Below are 26323 nucleotides of genomic sequence, written 5' to 3' on the forward strand. Positions count from 1 at the left end.
AGGTTTCCCTAGGTGCCGGCTGAGCTAGGCGCCAAAATCTACAGGTAGGCACTTTGCAAAAAACACCTATGTTTTCTGTAAAAAAAATGTGATGTGTCCACGTTGTGTTTTGGGCCATTTCCTTTCGTGGGCGCTAGGCCTACCCACACGAGTGAGGTACCATTTTTATCGGGAGACTTGAGGGAACGCTGGGTGGAAGGAAATTTGTGGCTCCTCTCAGATTCCTGAACATTCTGTCACCGAAATGTGAGGAAAATGTGTTTTTTTAGCCAAATTTTGAGGTTTGCAAAGGATTCTGGTTAACAGAACCTGGTCAGAGCCCCACAAGTCACCCCATCTTAGATTCCCCTAGGTCTCTAGTTTTAAAAAATGCACAGGTATGGTAGGTTTCCCTTGGTGCCGGCTGAGCTAGAGGCCAAAATCTACAGGTAGGCACTTTGCAAAAAACACCTCTGTTTTCTGTCAAAAAATGGGATGTGTCCACATTGTGTTTTGGGGCATTTCCTTTCATGAGCGCTAGGTCTACCCACACAAGTGAGGTACCATTTTTATCGGGAGACTTGGGGAAACGCTGGGTGGAAGGAAATTTGTGGCTCCTCTCAGATTCCAGAACTTTCTGTCACTGAAATGTGAAGAAAATGTGTTTATTTAGCCAAATGTTGAGGTTTGCAAAGGATTCTGGGTAACAGAACCTGGTCAGAGCCCCACAAGTCACCCCATCTTGGATTCCCCTAGGTCTCTAGTTTTAAAAAATGCACAGGTTTGGTAGGTTTCCCTAGGTGCCGGCTGAGCTAGAGGCCAAAATCTACAGGTAGGCACTTTGCAAAAAACACCTCTGTTTTCTGTCAAAAAATGGGATGTGTCCACATTGTGTTTTGGGGCATTTCCTTTCATGAGCGCTAGGTCTACCCACATAAGTGAGGTACCATTTTTATTGGGAGACTTGGGGAAACGCTGGGTGGAAGGAAATTTTTGGCTCCTCTCAGATTCCAGAACTTTCTGTCACTGAAATGTGAAGAAAATGTGTTTATTTAGCCAAAATTTGAGGTTTGCAAAGGATTCTGGGTAACAGAACCTGGTCAGAGCCCCACAAGTCATCCCATCTTGGATTCACCTAGGTCTCTAGTTTTCAAAAATGCACAGGTTTGGTAGGTTTCCCTAGGTGCCGGCTGAGCTAGGCGCCAAAATCTACAGGTAGGCACTTTGCAAAAAACACCTCTGTTTTCTGTCAAAAAATGGGATGTGTCCATGTTGTGTTTTGGGGAATTTCCTGTCGCAGGCGCTAGGCCTACCCACACAAGTGAGGTACCATTTTTATCGGGAGACTTGGGGGAAAGCTGGGTGGAAGGAAATTTGTGGCTCCTCTCAGATTCCAGAACATTCTGTCACTGAAACATGAGGAAAATGTGTTTTTTTAGCCAAATTTTGAGGTTTGCAAAGGAATCTGGGTAACAGAACCTGGTCAGAGCCCCACAAGTCACCCCATCTTGGATTCCCCTAGGTGTCTAGTTTTCAGGAATGTGCTGGTTTGCTAGGTGTCCCAGGTGCCGGCTGAGCTAGAGGCCAAAATCCACAGGTAGGCATTGTTTTCTGTGAAAAAATGTGATGTGTCCATTTTGTGATTTGGGCCATTTCCTTTCGTGGGCGCTAGGCCTACCCACACAAGTGAGGTACCATTTTTATCGGGAGACTTGGGGAAACGCTGGGTGGAAGGAAATTTGTGGCTCCTCTCAGATTCCAGAACATTCTGTTACCGAAATGTGAGGAAAATATGTTTTTCTAGCCAAATGTGGAGGTTTGCAAAGGATTCTGGGTAACAGAATCTGGTCAGAGCCCCACAAGTCACCCCATCTTGGATTCCCCTAGGTCTCTAGTTTTCAGAAATGTGCTGGTTTGGTAGGTTTCCCTAGGTGCCGGCTGAGCTAGGAGCCAAAATCTACAGGTAGGCACTTTGCAAAAAACACCTATGTTTTCTGTAAAAAAATGGGATGTGTCCACGTTGTGTTTTGGGCCATTTCCTTTCGTGGGCGCTGGGCCTACCCACACAAGTGAGGTACCATTTTTATCGGGAGACTTGGGGGAACGCTGGGTGGAAGGAAATTTTTGGCTTCTCTCAGATTCCAGAACATTCTGTCACCGAAACATGAGGAAAATGTGTTTTTTTAGCCAAATTTTGAGGTTTGCAAAGGAATCTGGGTAACAGAACCTGGTCAGAGCCCCACAAGTCACCCTATCTTAAATTCCCCTAGGTGTCTGGTTTTCAGGAATGTGCTGGTTTGCTAGGTTTCCCAGGTGCCGGCTGAGCTAGAGGCCAAAATCCACAGGTATGCATTGTTTTCTGTGAAAAAATGTGATGTGTCCATTTTGTGTTTTGGGCCATTTCCTTTCGTGGGCGCTAGGCCTACCCACACAAGTGAGGTACCATTTTTATCGGGAGACTTGGGGAAACGCTGGGTGGAAGGAAATTTGTGGCTCCTCTCAGATTCCATAACTTTCTGTCACCGAAATTTGAGGAAAATGTGTTTTTTTAGCCAAATTTTGAGGTTTCCAAAGGATTCTGGGTAACAGAACCTGGTCAGAGCCTTCCACAAGTCACCCCATCTTGGATTCCCCTAGGTCTCTAGTTTTAAAAAATGCAAAGGTTTGGTAGGTTTCCCTAGGTGCCGGCTGAGCTAGAGGCCAAAATCTACAGGAAGGCACTTTGCAAAAAACACCTCTGTTTTCTGTCAAAAAATGGGATGTGTCCACATTGTGTTTTGGGGCATTTCCTTTCATGAGCGCTAGGTCTACCCACACAAGTGAGGTACCATTTTTATCCGGAGGGAACGCTGGGTGGAAGGAAATTTGTGGCTCCTCTCAGATTCCTGAACATTCTGTCACCGAAATGTGAGGAAAATGTGTTTTTTTAGCCAAATTTTGAGGTTTGCAAAGGATTCTGGTTAACAGAACCTGGTCAGAGCCCCACAAGTCACCCCATCTTAGATTCCCCTAGGTCTCTAGTTTTAAAAAATGCACAGGTTTGATAGGTTTCCCTTGGTGCCGGCTGAGCTAGAGGCCAAAATCTACAGGTAGGCACTTTGCAAAAAACACCTCTGTTTTCTGTCAAAAAATGGGATGTGTCCACATTGTGTTTTGGGGCATTTCCTTTCATGAGCGCTAGGTCTACCCACACAAGTGAGGTACCATTTTTATCGGGAGACTTGGGGAAACGCTGGGTGGAAGGAAATTTGTGGCTCCTCTCAGATTCCAGAACTTTCTGTCACTGAAATGTGAAGAAAATGTGTTTATTTAGCCAAATTTTGAGGTTTGCAAAGGATTCTGGGTAACAGAACCTGGTCAGAGCCCCACAAGTCACCCCATCTTGGATTCCCCTAGGTCTCTAGTTTTAAAAAATGCACAGGTTTGGTAGGTTTCCCTAGGTGCCGGCTGAGCTAGAGGCCAAAATCTACAGGTAGGCACTTTGCAAAAAACACCTCTGTTTTCTGTCAAAAAATGGGATGTGTCCATGTTGTGTTTTGGGGAACTTCCTGTCGCAGGCGCTAGGCCTACCCACACAAGTGAGGTACCATTTTTATCGGGAGACTTGGGGGAAAGCTGGGTGGAAGGAAATTTGTGGCTCCTCTCAGATTCCAGAACATTCTGTCACTGAAACGTGAGGAAAATGTGTTTTTTTAGCCAAATTTTGAGGTTTGCAAAGGAATCTGGGTAACAGAACCTGGTCAGAGCCCCACAAGTCACCCCATCTTGGATTCCCCTAGGTGTCTAGTTTTCAGGAATGTGCTGGTTTGCTAGGTGTCCCAGGTGCCGGCTGAGCTAGAGGCCAAAATCCACAGGTAGGCATTGTTTTCTGTGAAAAAATGTGATGTGTCCATTTTGTGATTTGGGCCATTTCCTTTCGTGGGCGCTAGGCCTACCCACACAAGTGAGGTACCATTTTTATCGGGAGACTTGGGGAAACGCTGGGTGGAAGTAAATTTGTGGCTCCTCTCAGATTCCAGAACATTCTGTTACCGAAATGTGAGGAAAATATGTTTTTCTAGCCAAATGTGGAGGTTTGCAAAGGATTCTGGGTAACAGAATCTGGTCAGAGCCCCACAAGTCACCCCATCTTGGATTCCCCTAGGTCTCTAGTTTTCAGAAATGTGCTGGTTTGGTAGGTTTCCCTAGGTGCCGGCTGAGCTAGGAGCCAAAATCTACAGGTAGGCACTTTGCAAAAAACACCTATGTTTTCTGTAAAAAAATGGGATGTGTCCACGTTGTGTTTTGGGCCATTTCCTTTCGTGGGCGCTGGGCCTACCCACACAAGTGAGGTACCATTTTTATCGGGAGACTTGGGGGAACGCTGGGTGGAAGGAAATTTTTGGCTTCTCTCAGATTCCAGAACATTCTGTCACCGAAACATGAGGAAAATGTGTTTTTTTAGCCAAATTTTGAGGTTTGCAAAGGAATCTGGGTAACAGAACCTGGTCAGAGCCCCACAAGTCACCCTATCTTAAATTCCCCTAGGTGTCTGGTTTTCAGGAATGTGCTGGTTTGCTAGGTTTCCCAGGTGCCGGCTGAGCTAGAGGCCAAAATCCACAGGTATGCATTGTTTTCTGTGAAAAAATGTGATGTGTCCATTTTGTGTTTTGGGCCATTTCCTTTCGTGGGCGCTAGGCCTACCCACACAAGTGAGGTACCATTTTTATCGGGAGACTTGGGGAAACGCTGGGTGGAAGGAAATTTGTGGCTCCTCTCAGATTCCATAACTTTCTGTCACCGAAATTTGAGGAAAATTTGTTTTTTTAGCCAAATTTTGAGGTTTCCAAAGGATTCTGGGTAACAGAACCTGGTCAGAGCCTTCCACAAGTCACCCCATCTTGGATTCCCCTAGGTCTCTAGTTTTAAAAAATGCAAAGGTTTGGTAGGTTTCCCTAGGTGCCGGCTGAGCTAGAGGCCAAAATCTACAGGAAGGCACTTTGCAAAAAACACCTCTGTTTTCTGTCAAAAAATTGGATGTGTCCACATTGTGTTTTGGGGCATTTCCTTTCATGAGCGCTAGGTCTACCCACACAAGTGAGGTACCATTTTTATCCGGAGGGAACGCTGGGTGGAAGGAAATTTGTGGCTCCTCTCAGATTCCTGAACATTCTGTCACCGAAATGTGAGGAAAATGTGTTTTTTTAGCCAAATTTTGAGGTTTGCAAAGGATTCTGGTTAACAGAACCTGGTCAGAGCCCCACAAGTCACCCCATCTTAGATTCCCCTAGGTCTCTAGTTTTAAAAAAATGCACAGGTTTGGTAGGTTTCCCTTGGTGCCGGCTGAGCTAGAGGCCAAAATCTACAGGTAGGCACTTTGCAAAAAACACCTCTGTTTTCTGTCAAAAAATGGGATGTGTCCACATTGTGTTTTGGGGCATTTCCTTTCATGAGCGCTAGGTCTACCCACACAAGTGAGGTACCATTTTTATCGGGAGACTTGGGGAAACGCTGGGTGGAAGGAAATTTGTGGCTCCTCTCAGATTCCAGAACTTTCTGTCACTGAAATGTGAAGAAAATGTGTTTATTTAGCCAAATTTTGAGGTTTGCAAAGGATTCTGGGTAACAGAACCTGGTCAGAGCCCCACAAGTCATCCCATCTTGGATTCACCTAGGTCTCTAGTTTTCAAAAATGCACAGGTTTGGTAGGTTTCCCTAGGTGCCGGCTGAGCTAGGCGCCAAAATCTACAGGTAGGCACTTTGCAAAAAACACCTATGTTTTCTGTAAAAAAATGTGATGTGTCCACGTTGTGTTTTGGGCCATTTCCTTTCGTGGGCGCTAGGCCTACCCACACGAGTGAGGTACCATTTTTATCGGGAAACTTGAGGGAACGCTGGGAGGAAGGACATTTGTGGCTCCTCTCAGATTCCAGACCTTTCTGTCACCAAAATGGGAGGAAAATGAGTTTTTTTAGCCAAATTTTGAGGTTTCCAAAGGATTCTTGGTAACAGAACCTGGTCAGAGCGCCACAAGTCACCCCATCTTGGATTCCCGTAGGTCTCTAGTTTAAAAAAATGCACAGGTTTAGTAGGTTTCCCTAGGTGCCGGCTGAGCTAGAGGCCAAAATCTACAGGTAGGCACTTTGCAAAAAACACCTCTGTTTTCTGTCAAAAAATGGGATGTGTCCACGTTGTGTTTTGGGCCATTTCCTTTCGTGGGCGCTACGCCTACCCACACAAGTGAGGTATAATTTTTATCGGGAGACTTGGGGGAACGCTGGGTGGAAGGAAATTTGTGGCTCCTCTCAGATTCCAGAACTTTCTGTCACCGAAATGTGAGGAAAATGTGTTTTTTTAGCCACATTTTTATGTTTGCAAAGGATTCTAGGTAACAGAACCTGGTCAGAGCCCCACAAGTCACCCCATTTTGGATTCCCCTAGGTCTCTAGTTTTAAAAAATGCACAGGTTCGGTAGGTTTCCCTGGGTGCCGGCTGAGCTAGAGGCCAAAATCTACAGGTAGGCACTTTGCAAAAAACACCTATGTTTTCTGTAAAAAATGGGATGTGTCCACGTTGTGTTTTGGGCCATATCCTTTCGTGGGCGCTAGGCCTACCCACACAAGTGAGGTACCATTTTTATCGGGAGACTTGGGGGAACGCTGGGAGGGAAGACATTTGGGGCTCCTCTCAGATTCCAGAACTTTCTGTCACCAAAATGTGAGGAAAATGTGTTTTTTTAGCCAAATTTTGAGGTTTCCAAAGGATTCTTGGTAACAGAACCTGGTCAGAGCCCCACAAGTCATCCCATCTTGGATTCCCCTAGGTCTCTAGTTTTAAAAAATGCACAGGTTTGGTAGGTTTCCCTAGGTGCCGGCTGAGCTAGAGGCCAAAATCTACAGGTAGGGACTTTGCAAAAAACACCTCTGTTTTCTGTCAAAAAATGGGATGTGTCCACATTGTGTTTTGGGGCATTTCCTGTCGCGGGCGCTAGGCCTACCCACACAAGTGAGGTATCATTTTTATCGGGAGACTTGTGGGAAACGCTGGGTGGAAGGAAATGTGTGGCTCCTCTCAGATTCCAGAACTTTCTGTCACCGAAATCTGAGCAAAATGTGTTTTTTTAGCCAAATTTTTAGTTTTGCAAAGGATTCTGGGTAACAGAACCTGGTCAGAGCCCCACAAGTCACCCCATCTTAGATTCCCCTAGGTCTCTAGTTTTAAAAAATGCACAGGTTTGGTAGGTTTCCCTTGGTGCCGGCTGAGCTAGAGGCCAAAATCTACAGGTAGGCACTTTGCAAAAAACACCTCTGTTTTCTGTCAAAAAATGGGATGTGTCCACATTGTGTTTTGGGGCATTTCCTTTCATGAGCGCTAGGTCTACCCACACAAGTGAGGTACCATTTTTATCGGGAGACTTGGGGAAACGCTGGGTGGAAGGAAATTTTTGGCTCCTCTCAGATTCCAGAACTTTCTGTCACTGAAATGTGAAGAAAATGTGTTTATTTAGCCAAATTTTGAGGTTTGCAAAGGATTCTGGGTAACAGAACCTGGTCAGAGCCCCACAAGTCATCCCATCTTGGATTCACCTAGGTCTCTAGTTTTCAAAAATGCACAGGTTTGGTAGGTTTCCCTAGGTGCCGGCTGAGCTAGGCGCCAAAATCTACAGGTAGGCACTTTGCAAAAAACACCTATGTTTTCTGTAAAAAAATGTGATGTGTCCACGTTGTGTTTTGGGCCATTTCCTTTCGTGGGCGCTAGGCCTACCCACACGAGTGAGGTACCATTTTTATCGGGAGACTTGAGGGAACGCTGGGAGGAAGGACATTTGTGGCTCCTCTCAGATTCCAGACCTTTCTGTCACCAAAATGGGAGGAAAATGTGTTTTTTTAGCCAAATTTTGAGGTTTCCAAAGGATTCTTGGTAACAGAACCTGGTCAGAGCCCCACAAGTCACCCCATCTTGGATTCCCGTAGGTCTCTAGTTTAAAAAAATGCACAGGTTTAGTAGGTTTCCCTAGGTGCCGGCTGAGCTAGAGGCCAAAATCTACAGGTAGGCACTTTGCAAAAAACACCTCTGTTTTCTGTCAAAAAATGGGATGTGTCCACGTTGTGTTTTGGGCCATTTCCTTTCGTGGGCGCTACGCCTACCCACACAAGTGAGGTATAATTTTTATCGGGAGACTTGGGGGAAGGCTGGGTGGAAGGAAATTTGTGGCTCCTCTCAGATTCCAGAACTTTCTGTCACCGAAATGTGAGGAAAATGTGTTTTTTTAGCCAAATTTTTATGTTTGCAAAGGATTCTAGGTAACAGAACCTGGTCAGAGCCCCACAAGTCACCCCATCTTGGATTCCCCTAGGTGTCTAGTTTTCAGGAATGTGCTGGTTTGCTAGGTGTCCCAGGTGCCGGCTGAGCTAGAGGCCAAAATCCACAGGTAGGCATTGTTTTCTGTGAAAAAATTTGATGTGTCCATTTTGTGTTTTGGGAAATTTCCTTTCGTGGGCGCTAGGCCTACCCACACAAGTGAGGTACCATTTTTATCGGGAGACTTGGAGAAACGCTGGGTGGAAGGAAATTTGTGGCTCCTCTCAGATTCCATAACTTTCTGTCATCGAAATTTGAGGAAAATGTGTTTTTTTAGCCAAATGTTGAGGTTTGCAAAGGATTCTGGGTAACAGAATCTGGTCAGAGCCCCACAAGTCACCCCATCTTGGATTCCCCTAGGTCTCTAGTTTTCAAAAATGTGCTGGTTTGGTAGGTTTCCCTAGGTGCCGGCTGAGCTAGGCGCCAAAATCTACAGGTAGGCACTTTGCAAAAAACACCTCTGTTTTCTGTCCAAAAATGGGATGTGTCCACGTTGTGTTTTGGGGCATTTCCTGTCGCGGGTGCTAGGCCTACCCACACATGTGAGGTACCATTTTTATCGGGAGACTTGGGGAAACGCTGGGTGGAAGGAAATTTGTGGCTCCTCTCAGATTCCAGAACTTTCTGTCACTGAAATGTGAAGAAAATTTGTTTATTTAGCCACATTTTGAGGTTTGCAAAGGATTCTGGGTAACAGAACCTGGTCAGAGCCCCACATGTCATCCCATCTTGGATTCACTTAGGTCTCTAGTTTTAAAAAATGCACAGGTTTGGTAGGTTTCCCTAGGTGCCGGCTGAGCTAGGCGCCAAAATCTACAGGTAGGCACTTTGCAAAAAACACCTCTGTTTTCTGTCACAAAATGGGATGTGTCCACGTTGTGTTTTGGGGCATTTCCTGTCGCGGACGCTAGGCCTACCCACACAAGTGAGGTACCTTTTTTATCGGGAGACTTGGGGGAACGCTGGGAGGAAAGACATTTGTGGCTCCTCTCAGATTCCAGAACTTTCTGTCACCAAAATGTGAGGAAAATTTGTTTTTTTAGTCAAATTTTGAGGTTTCCAAAGGATTCTTGGTAACAGAACCTGGTCAAGGCCCCACAAGTCATCCCATCTTGGATTCCCCTAGGTCTCTAGTTTTAAAAAATGCACAGGTTTGGTAGGTTTCCCTAGGTGCCGGCTGAGCTAGAGGCCAAAATCTACAGGTAGGCACTTTGCAAAAAACACCTCTGTTTTCTGTCAAAAAATGGGATGTGTCCACATTGTGTTTTGGGGCATTTCCTGTCGCGGGCGCTAGGCCTACCCACACAAGTGAGGTATCATTTTTATCGGGAGACTTGGGGGAAACGCTGGGTGGAAGGAAATGTGTGGCTCCTCTCAGATTCCAGAACTTTCTGTCACCGAAATCTGAGGAAAATGTGTTTTTTTAGCCAAATTTGTAGGTTTGCAAAGGATTCTGGGTAACAGAATCTGGTCAGAGCCCCACAAGTCACCCCATCTTGGATTCCCCTAGGTCTCTAGTTTAAAAAAATGCACAGGTTTGGTAGGTTTCCCTAGGTGCCGGCTGAGCTAGAGGCCAAAATCTACAGGTAGGCACTTTGCAAAAAACACCTCTTTTTTCTGTAAAAAAATTGGGATGTGTCCACGTTGTCTTTTGGGCCATTTCCTTTGTGAGCGCTAGGCCTACCCACACAAGTGAGGTACCATTTTTATCGGGAGACTTGGGGGAAAGCTGGGTGGAAGAAAATTTGTGGCTCCTCTCAGATTCCAGAACATTCTGTCACTGAAATTTGAAGAAAATTTGTTTATTTAGCCAAATTATGAGGTTTGCAAAGGAATCTGGGTAACAGAACCTGGTCAGAGCCCCACAAGTCATCCCATCTTGGATTCCCCTAGGTCTCTAGTTTTCAAAAATGCACAGGTTTGGTAGGTTTCCCTAGGTGCCGGCTGAGCTAGGCGCCAAAATCTACAGGTAGGCACTTTGCAAAAAACACCTCTGTTTTCTGTCACAAAATGGGATGTGTCCACGTTGTGTTTTGGGGCATTTCCTGTCGCGGACGCTAGGCCTACCCACACAAGTGAGGTACCTTTTTTATCGGGAGACTTGGGGGAACGCTGGGAGGAAAGACATTTGTGGCTCCTCTCAGATTCCAGAACTTTCTGTCACCAAAATGTGAGGAAAATTTGTTTTTTTAGTCAAATTTTGAGGTTTCCAAAGGATTCTTGGTAACAGAACCTGGTCAAGGCCCCACAAGTCATCCCATCTTGGATTCCCCTAGGTCTCTAGTTTTAAAAAATGCACAGGTTTGGTAGGTTTCCCTAGGTGCCGGCTGAGCTAGAGGCCAAAATCTACAGGTAGGCACTTTGCAAAAAACACCTCTGTTTTCTGTCAAAAAATGGGATGTGTCCACATTGTGTTTTGGGGCATTTCCTGTCGCGGGCGCTAGGCCTACCCACACAAGTGAGGTATCATTTTTATCGGGAGACTTGGGGGAAACGCTGGGTGGAAGGAAATGTGTGGCTCCTCTCAGATTCCAGAACTTTCTGTCACCGAAATCTGAGGAAAATGTGTTTTTTTAGCCAAATTTGTAGGTTTGCAAAGGATTCTGGGTAACAGAATCTGGTCAGAGCCCCACAAGTCACCCCATCTTGGATTCCCCTAGGTCTCTAGTTTAAAAAAATGCACAGGTTTGGTAGGTTTCCCTAGGTGCCGGCTGAGCTAGAGGCCAAAATCTACAGGTAGGCACTTTGCAAAAAACACCTCTTTTTTCTGTAAAAAAATTGGGATGTGTCCACGTTGTCTTTTGGGCCATTTCCTTTGTGAGCGCTAGGCCTACCCACACAAGTGAGGTACCATTTTTATCGGGAGACTTGGGGGAAAGCTGGGTGGAAGAAAATTTGTGGCTCCTCTCAGATTCCAGAACATTCTGTCACTGAAATTTGAAGAAAATTTGTTTATTTAGCCAAATTATGAGGTTTGCAAAGGAATCTGGGTAACAGAACCTGGTCAGAGCCCCACAAGTCATCCCATCTTGGATTCCCCTAGGTCTCTAGTTTTCAAAAATGCACAGGTTTGGTAGGTTTCCCTAGGTGCCGGCTGAGCTAGGCGCCAAAATCTACAGGTAGGCACTTTGCAAAAAACACCTCTGTTTTCTGTCACAAAATGGGATGTGTCCACGTTGTGTTTTGGGGCATTTCCTGTCGCGGGCGCTAGGCCTACCCACACAAGTGAGGTATCATTTTTATCGGGAGACTTGGGGGAACGCTGGGTGGAAGGGAATTTGTGGCTCCTCTCAGATTCCAGAACTTTCTGTCACCGAAATGTGAGGAAAATGTATTTTTTTAGCCAAATTTTTAGGTTTGCAAAGGATTCTGGGTAACAGAACCTGGTCAGAGCCCCACAAGTCACCCCATCTTGGATTCCCCTAGGCCTCTAGTTTTAAAAAATGCACAGGTTTGGTAGGTTTCCCTAGGTGCCGGCTGAGCTAGAGGCCAAAATCCACAGGTATGCATTCTTTTCTGTGAAAAAATGTGATGTGTCCATTTTGTGTTTTGGGCCATTTCCTTTCGTGGGCGCTAGGCCTACCCACACAAGTGAGGAACCATTTTTATCGGGAGACTTGGGGAAACGCTGGGTGGAAGGAAATTTGTGGCTCCTCTCAGATTCCAGAACATTCTGTTACCGAAATGTGAGGAAAATATGTTTTTTTAGCCAAATGTGGAGGTTTGCAAAGGATTCTGGGTAACAGAATCTGGTCAGAGCCCCACAAGTCACCCCATCTTGGATTCCCCTAGGTCTCTAGTTTTCAGAAATGTGCTGGTTTGGTAGGTTTCCCTAGGTGCCGGCTGAGCTAGGAGCCAAAATCTACAGGTAGGCACTTTGCAAAAAACACCTATGTTTTCTGTAAAAAAATGGGATGTGTCCACGTTGTGTTTTGGGCCATTTCCTTTCGTGGGCGCTGGGCCTACCCACACAAGTGAGGTACCATTTTTATCGGGAGACTTGGGGGAACGCTGGGTGGAAGGAAATTTTTGGCTTCTCTCAGATTCCAGAACATTCTGTCACCGAAACATGAGGAAAATGTGTTTTGTTAGCCAAATTTTGAGGTTTGCAAAGGAATCTGGGTAACAGAACCTGGTCAGAGCCCCACAAGTCACCCTATCTTAAATTCCCCTAGGTGTCTGGTTTTCAGGAATGTGCTGGTTTGCTAGGTTTCCCAGGTGCCGGCTGAGCTAGAGGCCAAAATCCACAGGTATGCATTGTTTTCTGTGAAAAAATGTGATGTGTCCATTTTGTGTTTTGGGCCATTTCCTTTCGTGGGCGCTAGGCCTACCCACACAAGTGAGGTACCATTTTTATCGGGAGACTTGGGGAAACGCTGGGTGGAAGGAAATTTGTGGCTCCTCTCAGATTCCATAACTTTCTGTCACCGAAATTTGAGGAAAATGTGTTTTTTTAGCCAAATTTTGAGGTTTCCAAAGGATTCTGGGTAACAGAACCTGGTCAGAGCCTTCCACAAGTCACCCCATCTTGGATTCCCCTAGGTCTCTAGTTTTAAAAAATGCAAAGGTTTGGTAGGTTTCCCTAGGTGCCGGCTGAGCTAGAGGCCAAAATCTACAGGAAGGCACTTTGCAAAAAACACCTCTGTTTTCTGTCAAAAAATGGGATGTGTCCACATTGTGTTTTGGGGCATTTCCTTTCATGAGCGCTAGGTCTACCCACACAAGTGAGGTACCATTTTTATCCGGAGGGAACGCTGGGTGGAAGGAAATTTGTGGCTCCTCTCAGATTCCTGAACATTCTGTCACCGAAATGTGAGGAAAATGTGTTTTTTTAGCCAAATTTTGAGGTTTCCAAAGGATTCTTGGTAACAGAACCTGGTCAGAGCCCCACAAGTCACCCCATCTTGGATTCCCGTAGGTCTCTAGTTTAAAAAAATGCACAGGTTTAGTAGGTTTCCCTAGGTGCCGGCTGAGCTAGAGGCCAAAATCTACAGGTAGGCACTTTGCAAAAAACACCTCTGTTTTCTGTCAAAAAATGGGATGTGTCCACGTTGTGTTTTGGGCCATTTCCTTTCGTGGGCGCTACGCCTACCCACACAAGTGAGGTATAATTTTTATCGGGAGACTTGGGGGAACGCTGGGTGGAAGGAAATTTGTGGCTCCTCTCAGATTCCAGAACTTTCTGTCACCGAAATGTGAGGAAAATGTGTTTTTTTAGCCAAATTTTTATGTTTGCAAAGGATTCTAGGTAACAGAACCTGGTCAGAGCCCCACAAGTCACCCCATCTTGGATTCCCCTAGGTCTCTAGTTTTAAAAAATGCACAGGTTCGGTAGGTTTCCCTGGGTGCCGGCTGAGCTAGAGGCCAAAATCTACAGGTAGGCACTTTGCAAAAAACACCTATGTTTTCTGTAAAAAAATGGGATGTGTCCACGTTGTGTTTTGGGCCATATCCTTTCGTGGGCGCTAGGCCTACCCACACAAGTGAGGTACCATTTTTATCGGGAGACTTGGGGGAACGCTGGGAGGGAAGACATTTGGGGCTCCTCTCAGATTCCAGAACTTTCTGTCACCAAAATGTGAGGAAAATGTGTTTTTTTAGCCAAATTTTGAGGTTTCCAAAGGATTCTTGGTAACAGAACCTGGTCAGAGCCCCGCAAGTCATCCCATCTTGGATTCCCCTAGGTCTCTAGTTTTAAAAAATGCACAGGTTTGGTAGGTTTCCCTAGGTGCCGGCTGAGCTAGAGGCCAAAATCTACAGGTAGGGACTTTGCAAAAAACACCTCTGTTTTCTGTCAAAAAATGGGATGTGTCCACATTGTGTTTTGGGGCATTTCCTGTCGCGGGCGCTAGGCCTACCCACACAAGTGAGGTATCATTTTTATCGGGAGACTTGGGGGAAACGCTGGGTGGAAGGAAATGTGTGGCTCCTCTCAGATTCCAGAACTTTCTGTCACCGAAATCTGAGGAAAATGTGTTTTTTTAGCCAAATTTTTAGTTTTGCAAAGGATTCTGGGTAACAGAACCTGGTCAGAGCCCCACAAGTCACCCCATCTTAGATTCCCCTAGGTCTCTAGTTTTAAAAAATGCACAGGTTTGGTAGGTTTCCCTTGGTGCCGGCTGAGCTAGAGGCCAAAATCTACAGGTAGGCACTTTGCAAAAAACACCTCTGTTTTCTGTCAAAAAATGGGATGTGTCCACATTGTGTTTTGGGGCATTTCCTTTCATGAGCGCTAGGTCTACCCACACAAGTGAGGTACCATTTTTATCGGGAGACTTGGGGAAACGCTGGGTGGAAGGAAATTTGTGGCTCCTCTCAGATTCCAGAACTTTCTGTCACTGAAATGTGAAGAAAATGTGTTTATTTAGCCAAATTTTGAGGTTTGCAAAGGATTCTGGGTAACAGAACCTGGTCAGAGCCCCACAAGTCATCCCATCTTGGATTCACCTAGGTCTCTAGTTTTCAAAAATGCACAGGTTTGGTAGGTTTCCCTAGGTGCCGGCTGAGCTAGGCGCCAAAATCTACAGGTAGGCACTTTGCAAAAAACACCTATGTTTTCTGTAAAAAAATGTGATGTGTCCACGTTGTGTTTTGGGCCATTTCCTTTCGTGGGCGCTAGGCCTACCCACACGAGTGAGGTACCATTTTTATCGGGAGACTTGAGGGAACGCTGGGAGGAAGGACATTTGTGGCTCCTCTCAGATTCCAGACCTTTCTGTCACCAAAATGGGAGGAAAATGTGTTTTTTTTAGCCAAATTTTGAGGTTTCCAAAGGATTCTTGGTAACAGAACCTGGTCAGAGCCCCACAAGTCACCCCATCTTGGATTCCCGTAGGTCTCTAGTTTAAAAAAATGCACAGGTTTAGTAGGTTTCCCTAGGTGCCGGCTGAGCTAGAGGCCAAAATCTACAGGTAGGCACTTTGCAAAAAACACCTCTGTTTTCTGTCAAAAAATGGGATGTGTCCACGTTGTGTTTTGGGCCATTTCCTTTCGTGGGCGCTACGCCTACCCACACAAGTGAGGTATAATTTTTATCGGGAGACTTGGGGGAAGGCTGGGTGGAAGGAAATTTGTGGCTCCTCTCAGATTCCAGAACTTTCTGTCACCGAAATGTGAGGAAAATGTGTTTTTTTAGCCAAATTTTTATGTTTGCAAAGGATTCTAGGTAACAGAACCTGGTCAGAGCCCCACAAGTCACCCCATCTTGGATTCCCCTAGGTGTCTAGTTTTCAGGAATGTGCTGGTTTGCTAGGTGTCCCAGGTGCCGGCTGAGCTAGAGGCCAAAATCCACAGGTAGGCATTGTTTTCTGTGAAAAAATTTGATGTGTCCATTTTGTGTTTTGGGAAATTTCCTCTCGTGGGCGCTAGGCCTACCCACACAAGTGAGGTACCATTTTTATCGGGAGACTTGGAGAAACGCTGGGTGGAAGGAAATTTGTGGCTCCTCTCAGATTCCAGAACATTATGTCACCGAAATGTGAGGAAAATGTGTTTTTTTAGCCAAATGTTGAGGTTTGCAAAGGATTCTGGGTAACAGAATCTGGTCAGAGCCCCACAAGTCACCCCATCTTGGATTCCCCTAGGTCTCTAGTTTTCAAAAATGTGCTGGTTTGGTAGGTTTCCCTAGGTGCCGGCTGAGCTAGGCGCCAAAATCTACAGGTAGGCACTTTGCAAAAAACACCTCTGTTTTCTGTCCAAAAATGGGATGTGTCCACGTTGTGTTTTGGGGCATTTCCTGTCGTGGGTGCTAGGCCTACCCACACATGTGAGGTACCATTTTTATCGGGAGACTTGGGGAAACGCTGGGTGGAAGGAAATTTGTGGCTCCTCTCAGATTCCAGAACTTTCTGTCACTGAAATGTGAAGAAAATTTGTTTATTTAGCCACATTTTGAGGTTTGCAAAGGATTCTGGGTAACAGAACCTGGTCAGAGCCCCACATGTCATCCCATCTTGGATTCACTTAGGTCTCTAGTTTTAAAAAATGCACAGGTTTGGTAGGTTTCCCTAGGTGCCGGCTGAGCTAGGCGCCAAAATCTACAGGTAGGCACTTTGCAAAAAACACCTCTGTTTTCTGTCACAAAATGGGATGTGTCCACGTTGTGTTTTGGGGCATTTCCTGTCGCGGACGCTAGGCCTACCCACACAAGTGAGGTACCTTTTTTATCGGGAGACTTGGGGGAACGCTGGGAGGAAAGACATTTGTGGCTCCTCTCATATTCCAGAACTTTCTGTCACCAAAATGTGAGGAAAATTTGTTTTTTTAGTCAAATTTTGAGGTTTCCAAAGGATTCTTGGTAACAGAACCTGGTCAAGGCCCCACAAGTCATCCCATCTTGGATTCCCCTAGGTCTCTAGTTTAAAAAAATGCACAGGTTTGGTAGGTTTCCCTAGGTGCCGGCTGAGCTAGAGGCCAAAATCTACAGGTAGGCACTTTGCAAAAAACACCTCTGTTTTCTGTCAAAAAATGGGATGTGTCCACATTGTGTTTTGGGGCATTTCCTGTCGCGGGCGCTAGGCCTACCCACACAAGTGAGGTATCATTTTTATCGGGAGACTTGGGGGAAACGCTGGGTGGAAGGAAATGTGTGGCTCCTCTCAGATTCCAGAACTTTCTGTCACCGAAATCTGAGGAAAATGTGTTTTTTTAGCCAAATTTGTAGGTTTGCAAAGGATTCTGGGTAACAGAATCTGGTCAGAGCCCCACAAGTCACCCCATCTTGGATTCCCCTAGGTCTCTAGTTTAAAAAAATGCACAGGTTTGGTAGGTTTCCCTAGGTGCCGGCTGAGCTAGAGGCCAAAATCTACAGGTAGGCACTTTGCAAAAAACACCTCTTTTTTCTGTAAAAAAATTGGGATGTGTCCACGTTGTCTTTTGGGCCATTTCCTTTGTGAGCGCTAGGCCTACCCACACAAGTGAGGTACCATTTTTATCGGGAGACTTGGGGGAAAGCTGGGTGGAAGAAAATTTGTGGCTCCTCTCAGATTCCAGAACATTCTGTCACTGAAATTTGAAGAAAATGTGTTTATTTAGCCAAATTATGAGGTTTGCAAAGGAATCTGGGTAACAGAACCTGGTCAGAGCCCCACAAGTCATCCCATCTTGGATTCCCCTAGGTCTCTAGTTTTCAAAAATGCACAGGTTTGGTAGGTTTCCCTAGGTGCCGGCTGAGCTAGGCGCCAAAATCTACAGGTAGGCACTTTGCAAAAAACACCTCTGTTTTCTGTCACAAAATGGGATGTGTCCACGTTGTGTTTTGGGGCATTTCCTGTCGCGGGCGCTAGGCCTACCCACACAAGTGAGGTATCATTTTTATCGGGAGACTTGGGGGAACGCTGGGTGGAAGGGAATTTGTGGCTCCTCTCAGATTCCAGAACTTTCTGTCACCGAAATGTGAGGAAAATGTATTTTTTTAGCCAAATTTTTAGGTTTGCAAAGGATTCTGGGTAACAGAACCTGGTCAGAGCCCCACAAGTCACCCCATCTTGGATTCCCCTAGGCCTCTAGTTTTAAAAAATGCACAGGTTTGGTAGGTTTCCCTAGGTGCCGGCTGAGCTAGAGGCCAAAATCCACAGGTATGCATTCTTTTCTGTGAAAAAATGTGATGTGTCCATTTTGTGTTTTGGGCCATTTCCTTTCGTGGGCGCTAGGCCTACCCACACAAGTGAGGAACCATTTTTATCGGGAGACTTGGGGAAACGCTGGGTGGAAGGAAATTTGTGGCTCCTCTCAGATTCCAGAACTTTATGTCACCGAAATGTGAGGAAAATGTGTTTTTTTAGCCAAATTTTTAGGTTTGCAAAGGATTCTGGGTAACAGAATCTGGTCAGAGCCCCACAAGTCACCCCATCTTGGATTCCCCTAGGTCTCTAGTTTTAAAAAATGCACAGGTTTGGTAGGTTTCCCTAGGTGCTGGCTGAGCTAGGGGCCAAAATCTACAGGTAGGCACTTTGCAAAAAACACCTCTGTTTTCTGTAAAAAAATTGGGATGTGTCCACGTTGTCTTTTGGGCCATTTCCTTTCGTGAGCGCTAGGTCTACCCACACAAGTGAGGTACCATTTTTATCGGGAGACTTGGGGGAAAGCTGGGTGGAAGGAAATTCGTGGCTCCTCTCAGATTCCAGAACATTCTGTCACCGAAACGTGAGGAAAATGTGTGTTTTTTAGCCAAATTTTGAGGTTTGCAAAGGAATTTTGGTAACAGAACCTGGTCAGAGCCCCACAAGTCACCCCATCTTGGATTTCCCTAGGTGTCTAGTTTTCAGGAATGTGCTGGTTTGCTAGGTGTCCCAGGTGCTGGCTGAGCTAGAGGCCAAAATCCACAGGTAGGCATTGTTTTCTGTGAAAAAATTTGATGTGTCCATTTTGTGTTTTGGGCCATTTCCTTTCGTGGGCGCTAGGCCTACCCACACAAGTGAGGTACCATTTTTATCGGGAGACTTGGGGAAACGCTGGGTGGAAGGAAATTTGTGGCTCCTCTCAGATTCCAGAACTTTCTGTCACTGAAATGTGAAGAAAATGTGTTTATTTAGCCAGATTTTGAGGTTTGCAAATGATTCTGGGTAACAGAACCTGGTCAGAGCCCCACAAGTCATCCCATCTTGGATTCCCCTAGGTCTCTAGTTTTAAAAAATGCACAGGTTTGGTAAGTTTCCCTAGGTGCCGGCTGAGCTAGGCGCCAAAATCTACAGGTTGGCACTTTGCAAAAAACACCTCTGTTTTCTGTCACAAAATGGGATGTGTCCATGTTGTGTTTTGGGGCATTTCCTGTCGCGGGCGCTATGCCTACCCACACAAGTGAGGAATAATTTTTATCGGGAGACTTGGGGGAACGCTGGGTGGAAGGAAATTTGTGGCTCCTCTCAGATTCCAGAACTTTCTGTCACCGAAATGTGAGGAAAATGTATTTTTTTAGCCAAAGTTTTAGGTTTGCAAAGGATTCTGGGTAACAGAACCTGGTCAGAGCCCCACAAGTCACCCCATCTTGGATTCCCCTAGGTCTCTAGTTTTAAAAAATGCACAGGTTTGGTAGGTTTCCCTAGGTGCCGGCTGAGCTAGGGGCCAAAATCTACAGGTAGGCACTTTGCAAAAAACACCTCTGTTTTCTGTAAAAAAATTGGGATGTGTCCACGTTGTCTTTTGGGCCATTTCCTTTCGTGAGCGCTAGGTCTACCCACACAAGTGAGGTACCATTTTTATCGGGAGACTTGGGGGAAAGCTGGGTTGAAGGAAATTCGTGGCTCCTCTCAGATTCCAGAACATTCTGTCACCGAAACGTGAGGAAAATGTGTGTTTTTTAGCCAAATTTTGAGGTTTGCAAAGGAATTTTGGTAACAGAACCTGGTCAGAGCCCCACAAGTCACCCCATCTTGGATTTCCCTAGGTGTCTAGTTTTCAGGAATGTGCTGGTTTGCTAGGTGTCCCAGGTGCTGGCTGAGCTAGAGGCCAAAATCCACAGTTAGGCATTGTTTTCTGTGAAAAAATTTGATGTGTCCATTTTGTGTTTTGGGCCATTTCCTTTCGTGGGCGCTAGGCCTACCCACACAAGTGAGGTACCATTTTTATCGGGAGACTTGGGGAAACGCTGGGTGGAAGGAAATTCGTGGCTCCTCTCACATTCCATAACTTTCTGTCACTGAAATGTGAAGAAAATGTGTTTATTTAGCCAAATTTTGAGGTTTGCAAAGGATTCTGGGTAACAGAACCTGGTCAGAGCCCCACAAGTCATCCCATCTTGGATTCCCCTAGGTCTCTAGTTTTCAAAAATGCACAGGTTTGGTAGGTTTCCCTAGGTGCCGGCTGAGCTAGAGGCCAAAATCTACAGGTAGGCACTGTGCAAAAAACACCTCTGTTTTCTGTCAAAAAATGGGATGTGTCCACGTTGTGTTTTGGGGCATTTCCTGTCGCGGGCGCTAGGCCTACCCACACAAGTGAGGTATCATTTTTATCGGGAGACTTGGGGGAACGCTGGGTGGAAGGAAATTTGTGGCTCCTCTCAGATTCCAGAACTTTCTGTCTCCGAAATGTGAGGAAAATGTATTTTTTTTAGCCAAATTTTGAGGTTTCCAAAGGATTCTGGGTAACAGAACCTGGTCAGAGCCTTCCACAAGTCACCCCATCTTGGATTCCCCTAGGTCTCTAGTTTTAAAAAATGCACAGGTTTGGTAGGTTTCCCTCGGTGCCGGCTGAGCTAGAGGCCAAAATCTACAGGTAGGCACTTTGCAAAAAACACCTCTGTTTTCTGTCAAAAAATGGGATGTGTCCACATTGTGTTTTGGGGCATTTCCTTTCATGAGCGCTAGGTCTACCCACACAAGTGAGGTACCATTTTTATCGGGAGGGAACGCTGGGTGGAAGGAAATTTGTGGCTCCTCTCAGATTCCTGAACATTCTGTCACCGAAATGTGAGGAAAATGTGTTTTTTTAGCCAAATTTTGAGGTTTGCAAAGGATTCTGGGTAACAGAATCTGGTCAGAGCCCCACAAGTCACCCCATCTTGGATCCCCTAGGTCTCTAGTTTTCAAAAATGTGCTGGTTTGGTAGGTTTCCCTAGGTGCCGGCTGAGCTAGGCGACAAAATCTACAGGTAGGCACTTTGCAAAAAACACCTATGTTTTCTGTAAAAAAATGGGATGTGTCCACGTTGTCTTTTGGGCCATTTCCTTTCGTGAGCGCTAGGTCTACCCACACAAGTGAGGTACCATTTTTATCGGGAGACTTGGGGGAACGCTGGGTGGAAGGAAATTTGTGGCTCCTCTCAGATTCCAGAACATTCTGTCACCGAAATATGAGGAAAATGTGTTTTTTAGCCAAATTTTGAGGTTTCCAAAGGATTCTGGGTAACAGAACCTGGTCAGAGATCCACAAGTCATCCCATCTTGGATTCCCCTAGGTCTCTAGTTTTCAAAAATGTGCTGGTTTGGTAGGTTTCCCTAGGTGCCGGCTGAGCTAGGGGCCAAAATCTACAGGTAGGCATCTGCAAAAAACACCTCTGTTTTCTGTCAAAAAATGGGATGTGTCCACATTGTCTTTTGGGCCATTTTCTTTTGTGAGCGCTAGGCCTACCCACACAAGTGAGGTACCATTTTTATCGGGAGTCTTGGGGGAAAGCTGGGTGGAAGGAAATTTGTGGCTCCTCTCAGATTCCAGAACATTCTGTCACCGAAACGTGAGGAAAATGTGTTTTTTTAGCCAAATTTTGAGGTTTGCAAAGGAATCTGGGTAACAGAACCTGGGCAGAGCCCCACAAGTCACCATATCTTGGATTCCCCTAGGTCTCTAGTTTTAAAAAATGCACACGTTTGGTAGGTTTCCCAAGGTGCCGGCTGAGCTAGAGGCCAAAATCTACAGGTAGGCACTTTGCAAAAAACACCTCTGTTTTCTGTCAAAAAATGGGATGTGTCCACGTTGTGTTTTGGGGCATTTCCTGTCGCGGGCGCTAGGCCTACCCACACAAGTGAGGTACCATTTTTATCGAGAGACTTGGGGAAACGCTGGGTGGAAGGAAATTTGTGGCTCCTCTCAGATTCCAGAACTTTCTGTCACTGAAATGTGAAGAAAATGTGTTTATTTAGCCAAATTTTGAGGTTTGCAAAGGATTCTGGGTAACAGAACCTGGTCAGAGCCCCACAAGTCATCCCATCTTGGATTCACCTAGGTCTCTAGTTTTCAAAAATGCACAGGTTTGGTAGGTTTCCCTAGGTGCCGGCTGAGCTAGGCGCCAAAATCTACAGGTAGGCACTTTGCAAAAAACACCTATGTTTTCTGTAAAAAAAATGTGATGTGTCCACTTTGTGTTTTGGGCCATTTCCTTTCGTGGGCGCTAGGCCTACCCACACGAGTGAGGTACCATTTTTATCGGGAGACTTGAGGGAACGCTGGGAGGAAGGACATTTGTGGCTCCTCTCACATTCCAGAACTTTCTGTCACCAAAATGGGAGGAAAATGTGTTTTTTTAGCCAAATGTTGAGGTTTCCAAAGGATTCTTGGTAACAGAACCTGGTCAGAGCCCCACAAGTCACCCCATCTTGGATTCCCGTAGGTCTCTAGTTTAAAAAAATGCACAGGTTTAGTAGGTTTCCCTAGGTGCCGGCTGAGCTAGAGGCCAAAATCTACAGGTAGGCACTTTGCAAAAAACACCTCTGTTTTCTGTCAAAAAATGGGATGTGTCCACGTGGTGTTTTGGGCCATTTCCTTTCGTGGGCTCTAGGCCTACCCACACAAGTGAGGTATAATTTTTATCGTGAGACTTGGGGGAACGCTGGGTGGAAGGAAATTTGTGGCTACTTTCAGATTCCAGAACTTTCTGTCACCGAAATGTGAGGAAAATGTGTTTTTTTTAGCCAAAATTTTAGGTTTGCAAAGGATTCTGGGTAACAGAACCTGGTCAGAGCCCCACAAGTCACCCCATCTTGGATTCCCCTAGGTCTCTAGTTTTAAAAAATGCACAGGTTTGGTAGGTTTCCCTAGGTGCCGGCTGAGCTAGAGGCCAAAATCTACAGGTAGGCACTTTGCAAAAAACACCTCTGTTTTCTGTCAAAAAATGGGATGTGTCCATGTTGTGTTTTGGGGAATTTCCTGTCGCAGGCGCTAGGCCTACCCACACAAGTGAGGTACCATTTTTATCGGGAGACTTGGGGGAAAGCTGGGTGGAAGGAAATTTGTGGCTCCTCTCAGATTCCAGAACATTCTTTCACCGAAACGTGAGGAAAATGTGTTTTTTTAGCCAAATTTTGAGGTTTGCAAAGGAATCTGGGTAACAGAACCTGGTCAGAGCCCCACAAGTCACCCCATCTTGGATTCCCCTAGGTGTCTAGTTTTCAGGAATGTGCTGGTTTGCTAGGTGTCCCAGGTGCCGGCTGAGCTAGAGGCCAAAATCCACAGGTAGGCATTGTTTTCTGTGAAAAAATGTGATGTGTCCATTTTGTGTTTTGGGCCATTTCCTTTCGTGGGCGCTAGGCCTACCCACACAAGTGAGGTACCATTTTTATCGGGAGACTTGGGGAAACGCTGGGTGGAAGGAAATTTGTGGCTCCTCTCAGATTCCAGAACATTCTGTTACCGAAATGTGAGGAAAATATGTTTTTTTAGCCAAATGTGGAGGTTTGCAAAGGATTCTGGGTAACAGAATCTGGTCAGAGCCCCACAAGTCACCCCATCTTGGATTCCCCTAGGTCTCTAGTTTTCAGAAATGTGCTGGTTTGGTAGGTTTCCCTAGGTGCCGGCTGAGCTAGGAGCCAAAATCTACAGGTAGGCACTTTGCAAAAAACACCTATGTTTTCTGTAAAAAAATGGGATGTGTCCACGTTGTGTTTTGGGCCATTTCCTTTCGTGGGCGCTGGGCCTACCCACACAAGTGAGGTACCATTTTTATCGGGAGACTTGGGGGAACGCTGGGTGGAAGGACATTTTTGGCTTCTCTCAGATTCCAGAACATTCTGTCACCGAAACATGAGGAAAATGTGTTTTTTTAGCCAAATTTTGAGGTTTGCAAAGGAATCTGGGTAACAGAACCTGGTCAGAGCCCCACAAGTCACCCTATCTTAAATTCCCCTAGGTGTCTGGTTTTCAGGAATGTGCTGGTTTGCTAGGTTTCCCAGGTGCCGGCTGAGCTAGAGGCCAAAATCCACAGGTATGCATTGTTTTCTGTGAAAAAATGTGATGTGTCCATTTTGTGTTTTGGGCCATTTCCTTTCGTGGGCGCTAGGCCTACCCACACAAGTGAGGTACCATTTTTATCGGGAGACTTGGGGAAACGCTGGGTGGAAGGAAATTTGTGGCTCCTCTCAGATTCCATAACTTTCTGTCACCGAAATTTGAGGAAAATGTGTTTTTTTAGCCAAATTTTGAGGTTTCCAAAGGATTCTGGGTAACAGAACCTGGTCAGAGCCTTCCACAAGTCACCCCATCTTGGATTCCCCTAGGTCTCTAGTTTTAAAAAATGCAAAGGTTTGGTAGGTTTCCCTAGGTGCCGGCTGAGCTAGAGGCCAAAATCTACAGGAAGGCACTTTGCAAAAAACACCTCTGTTTTCTGTCAAAAAATGGGATGTGTCCACATTGTGTTTTGGGGCATTTCCTTTCATGAGCACTAGGTCTACCCACACAAGTGAGGTACCATTTTTATCCGGAGGGAACGCTGGGTGGAAGGAAATTTGTGGCTCCTCTCAGATTCCTGAACATTCTGTCACCGAAATGTGAGGAAAATGTGTTTTTTTAGCCAAATTTTGAGGTTTGCAAAGGATTCTGGTTAACAGAACCTGGTCAGAGCCCCACAAGTCACCCCATCTTAGATTCCCCTAGGTCTCTAGTTTTAAAAAATGCACAGGTTTGGTAGGTTTCCCTTGGTGCCGGCTGAGCTAGAGGCCAAAATCTACAGGTAGGCACTTTGCAAAAAACACCTCTGTTTTCTGTCAAAAAATGGGATGTGTCCACATTGTGTTTTGGGGCATTTCCTTTCATGAGCGCTAGGTCTACCCACACAAGTGAGGTACCATTTTTATCGGGAGACTTGGGGAAACGCTGGGTGGAAGGAAATTTGTGGCTCCTCTCAGATTCCAGAACTTTCTGTCACTGAAATGTGAAGAAAATGTGTTTATTTAGCCAAATTTTGAGGTTTGCAAAGGATTCTAGGTAACAGAACCTGGTCAGAGCCCCACAAGTCATCCCATCTTGGATTCACCTAGGTCTCTAGTTTTTAAAAATGCACAGGTTTGGTAGGTTTCCCTAGGTGCCGGCTGAGCTAGGCGCCAAAATCTACAGGTAGGCACTTTGCAAAAAACACCTATGTTTTCTGTAAAAAAATGTGATGTGTCCACGTTGTGTTTTGGGCCATTTCCTTTCGTGGGCGCTAGGCCTACCCACACGAGTGAGGTACCATTTTTATCGGGAGACTTGAGGGAACGCTGGGAGGAAGGACATTTGTGGCTCCTCTCAGATTCCAGACCTTTCTGTCACCAAAATGGGAGGAAAATGTGTTTTTTTAGCCAAATTTTGAGGTTTCCAAAGGATTCTTGGTAACAGAACCTGGTCAGAGCCCCACAAGTCACCCCATCTTGGATTCCCGTAGGTCTCTAGTTTAAAAAAATGCACAGGTTTAGTAGGTTTCCCTAGGTGCCGGCTGAGCTAGAGGCCAAAATCTACAGGTAGGCACTTTGCAAAAAACACCTCTGTTTTCTGTCAAAAAATGGGATGTGTCCACGTTGTGTTTTGGGCCATTTCCTTTCGTGGGCGCTACGCCTACCCACACAAGTGAGGTATAATTTTTATCGGGAGACTTGGGGGAACGCTGGGTGGAAGGAAATTTGTGGCTCCTCTCAGATTCCAGAACTTTCTGTCACCGAAATGTGAGGAAAATGTGTTTTTTTAGCCAAATTTTTATGTTTGCAAAGGATTCTAGGTAACAGAACCTGGTCAGAGCCCCACAAGTCACCCCATCTTGGATTCCCCTAGGTCTCTAGTTTTAAAAAATGCACAGGTTCGGTAGGTTTCCCTGGGTGCCGGCTGAGCTAGAGGCCAAAATCTACAGGTAGGCACTTTGCAAAAAACACCTATGTTTTCTGTAAAAAAATGGGATGTGTCCACGTTGTGTTTTGGGCCATATCCTTTCGTGGGCGCTAGGCCTACCCACACAAGTGAGGTACCATTTTTATCGGGAGACTTGGGGGAACGCTGGGAGGGAAGACATTTGGGGCTCCTCTCAGATTCCAGAACTTTCTGTCACCAAAATGTGAGGAAAATGTGTTTTTTTAGCCAAATTTTGAGGTTTCCAAAGGATTCTTGGTAACAGAACCTGGTCAGAGCCCCACAAGTCATCCCATCTTGGATTCCCCTAGGTCTCTAGTTTTAAAAAATGCACAGGTTTGGTAGGTTTCCCTAGGTGCCGGCTGAGCTAGAGGCCAAAATCTACAGGTAGGGACTTTGCAAAAAACACCTCTGTTTTCTGTCAAAAAATGGGATGTGTCCACATTGTGTTTTGGGGCATTTCCTGTCGCGGGCGCTAGGCCTAC

The sequence above is a fragment of the Pleurodeles waltl genome, unplaced genomic scaffold, assembly GCF_031143425.1.
Source record: "Pleurodeles waltl isolate 20211129_DDA unplaced genomic scaffold, aPleWal1.hap1.20221129 scaffold_158, whole genome shotgun sequence".
NCBI lineage: Eukaryota > Metazoa > Chordata > Amphibia > Caudata > Salamandridae > Pleurodeles > Pleurodeles waltl.